General features: G+C 35.9%; 1 pseudogene; it reads right to left on the bottom strand.

The window, feature by feature from the left end:
- Positions 1–2,950: 2,950 nt before the first annotated feature.
- LOC127794444 (transcription factor PRE3-like) lies at positions 2,951–3,570 on the bottom strand (annotated as a pseudogene).
- Between the last annotated feature and the right edge of the window lie 354 nt (positions 3,571–3,924).

Genomic DNA, 3,924 nt, shown 5'->3' with positions numbered 1-3,924 from the left:
GGCGTCGATGCGAGGTGTTCGGAGAAAAAGGTTTCTTCATCAATGGAGAATCTGAAGTCTTCTGTGTGCCATTGTTCTTCCTCTCCGCTGTATGACAGAGAGATAAAGAGCGGAACCCGAACACGGCGGGCGGAAATTAGAAGGGAAGAAGAAGAAGAAGATCATGGGGGGATGGGGGAGCGGGCCGAGAGTCCATGGCCCACGGCTAGGTACACGACGAAGCCAATTTATACGTGTATTGACGTGCCTTGTTGCGGGGGCTTCCCAATGATGATTTACTTAAATGCCCATCTGCAACTCCGTGATTACAGCTATTTCCGCCAGATAGAAATTTATTCCCGGGGTAATTATGGGAAGGAAATTTTTTTATAAATGTGAACAAAATTCTTTTTATCGAAAAAGAAAATTATTATTCTTTTGTGAAGGAAGAAAATTCAGAAGAATAAGCAGCAATTTTAGAGTTTTTATTGTAAAATAAAATCTGAAGTAGAAAATATAATTATTCTTAGATAAAATTACCTCAAATCAATATTTAAAATTACAAATATTATATTTGTCACATAGCATTAATTAACTCTTTGTTTAGTAGTTTTATTGTTAAAATTGAAAAGTATTTTCCATCATTAAATTATATATCAAATGGCACGTATAACAAGTTATGCGTATTTCTTGCACCACTCTTTATGAGTCAGACTCAGTTTAATGGGTTGGCCTAATCACCCGAAACTCATGAGATCTAAGCGAACTCATCAAAGGAAGCTCATACACCACTAAAATTCAAATCTCACAAAGCGAGCTCTTAACGAGCTCTCAATAAAACTTTCAGTTAGCCGGATCGGTTAGGTCGTTGGCTTAAAAACACCCGGCTCGCATAGATGACAAAGTTGTCGAACAACCAGAAGCAGGACCCACCTACTTTATCTGAAACGGACCATGTTCTTCAAAAGAAAGATCCTACTCCCGATTTTATGCAGATGATAAGGACTGTTTGTCCCCCATTATATTGTCTTTATATTTTTATATTTTATTCAAATTATAAAGGCCCTTCATTATAAATAGGAGTCAAAGACATCATAAGAAGGCAAGGAGAATAATCAGAATATGGTCGTGGAGTAGGTATCGTTTTGACCGAATCACGTGAAAATTGCTTGTGTTTACTCATATTTGGAATTTTTGTTTTCTTTTTCTTGACATTTTTGAATTCACTCACTATGATCTAAAACGAATCATGGTCGTCTGAAATGAAACGCGGACACAAGTGTTTCTCAAATAACCTATCAAAATGTAAATTATATATTTTGTATAATTTAAAGAAATGTCCCTAGTCCCTATGGAGTGTTTGATCAGTACAATGTACGTAAGTACAAAATTTTACTAAAACCATGAAGAAAGGAAAGCTGAACGGACATATAACACTGTGGTGGGCTAGCTAGCTGCTTGTAAGTCCATTCAACTAGGTGGGCTTGCCCAGTGTTCTAAGATGGCTTTGATTTGGTTGTTAACCGTCATTTATTATTATTTTTTTATTTAGAGGAGACCTTCATCTCTTCTTCTTTATTTAGAGGGATTGCATAAATATTTATATTAAGTATTAATTTTATTATATAAGATCAATTATATGACATGTATTTGTTATTTCTATCTATATTAAGATTCTTTTACCAATTGTTTGTCTTTGTCTTTCGTACCCTTTTTTTCAACATTTGTTTCCTTTCACCTACTTTTCTTATAAGACTTTTTATTAATCTTTCTCTTACATAATTAAATAATTTTTGTCGTGTTTGTGTTTATACTTTAATCTTAATTATTCCAAATACTTGTGTTTATAATTTTATTTTTGTATATAATTACATACCCATATCTCTGATCAACACACCCTCACCACCGTCTTGTATAATTGAACACTTTTAATTTGTCGTTTATTTTATGCTAGTTATACTTAATTAGTTAGCTAAGACAATGAGTGTTCACATTAAATTAATTTTAATTGCACGTGTTTCTCCCTAGCTATTTGCAAACAGGAAAAAGAAGAAAGCAATAGAAGAAAGAGATCATATTAATGCCAGAAATTATAATGGAGTTGGAATTTTCTCAGCACCAAATTCTTGAATTCACAAGCATTGACTTATAGTTTAAAGGTGTCAAACATCAACGGTACGTACATCATTTCAGTACAGAAATCATGCGATTAAGTATATGCATGTTTGACTTTGCAGTAACTTTGGTGTGTATATTAGTTCCTATATATATTTATTTCATTGCAAAAAAATTTCTCAACTGTTTATAATTGCTCATCTGAAATCAAAACCTCCCAGATCATTTGCAAGAAACCAAGACCAGTGACTTCAATTCTGCTTCTTCTGATGTATATTGACCAAATCTAGTGTTTGTTGCAGTACAGTCCTACTATGCAAGTTTCTAACTTCTCATATACATGTGAGTGAGCCCAGCAAATATTAGTGGGAAAAAGCCGACTATGCTTATTCCCCAACAGCCATAATTATATAATGAATCTCAAATGGCTGGCTGGCAAACAAAGCTGATTATTGTATATAGTTTCTATTACGTACTGATTATGGCAAAATTCAACCTTTCATGTTTCATTATATATAGCTTGATGCAGTGAAAATATATTGCAGAAGAATTAATGAACGTCATTAGCAAGTCTTTTTACTATAATTCCATCATTCTAAACTACGTATCATAGATTTCGTTTTTATGGCAGCTCAAAGCCCAGTTGAGCATTTAGTGTGAGATGGTGATGATCAGTTACCTTCTATATATATTTTTCTTTGATCAATATGTCAATTGATCAGCCATTTTGCTACAGATTAATTCTTTGATGTTAACATATCATCAAATAAATTAAGAGGCCCATGCTTCATTGAGACTAATATTAAAACAACACAAGCCATGGGATTAAAATACTCTTTAATCTTATATTCTTGGATTTGTTGTCAAAAAAGGAGGCTTTGTGAGCGCTGATCGAGTACGTACTACTCTTTTTATTATTTCTTAATTAAAGAGTACTCTTGAACATGGATATTCTCTTTGGTCATCAAATTGAAGTTTCTGGGAAGTAAGAAAACCCTAGCTAGCAAGCTAGCTAGCCAGACTGGGAAAGAAAGAAAGAGTGACATAGATAGAAGAAGCAAGAAAGAAAGAGTGATACAGTTGTAATTATAATTAATTAAAGTCAGGTCTCTATTGCGTAAGCAAGTTCCTGATCAAGGCGGCTTGAGCACTGTCCGTAGTTTGAAGCAGCTCCCGACAAGCGCTCGCTCAGATCGTCAACCTCCCTGTGCAGGCCCCTGATGTAATGCAAGTCTCCTGTAAAACCCTAGCAGCCGAAACCTGCGCGTTTATCAGAGATTAATTTTGCTGGTTTAGGGCACAAAAGCAAAACGCAACCCTGAAATTGGACCAAGAAGAAGCAAGTGTAGACCTTGTCAGAGCGTCGGTGACGAAGCTCAGGGAGAAGTCTTGCAACTTGGAAACGAGCTCGTAGATCTGGTCGTCGGTGATCCTTGAAGTTCCTGGTTGCCTTGAACGTGATCTTCGGCTAGACATCTTGGGTGTCTATGTGTGTGAGTGTGTGTGTGTAATTTAGTGTTTATGCGAGGAAGAAGAGAGGTAGAAAGGTGTCTAAGGACAAAGGGATGGAACTTGTTGGGAAATGTTTAATCAGCTAGCTCGATCGGAGAAGAAGAGATACAGTGTCAAGAGAGAGAGAGAGCACAACAATAAGGGTGAAGAGAACAATTGCATGGGAGAAAGCGGTGGGCAATGTTGTATTTAAATAGGGTTTTGGAGAGAGAGATAGAGAGAGAAGAGAGAATCAAGTTTCTAGAGATGCGCCATACTGTCTTCGCTCGTGTGTTTCCCAAGTTGGGTTTGATCTGAAATGGGCTTCAATATGAAGAG

Source organism: Diospyros lotus, chromosome 2, assembly GCF_014633365.1.
Source record: "Diospyros lotus cultivar Yz01 chromosome 2, ASM1463336v1, whole genome shotgun sequence".
Taxonomy (NCBI): domain Eukaryota; kingdom Viridiplantae; phylum Streptophyta; class Magnoliopsida; order Ericales; family Ebenaceae; genus Diospyros; species Diospyros lotus.
The sequence above is the reverse complement of the archived record's forward strand: the minus strand, read 5'-3'. Positions and strand labels throughout refer to the sequence as shown.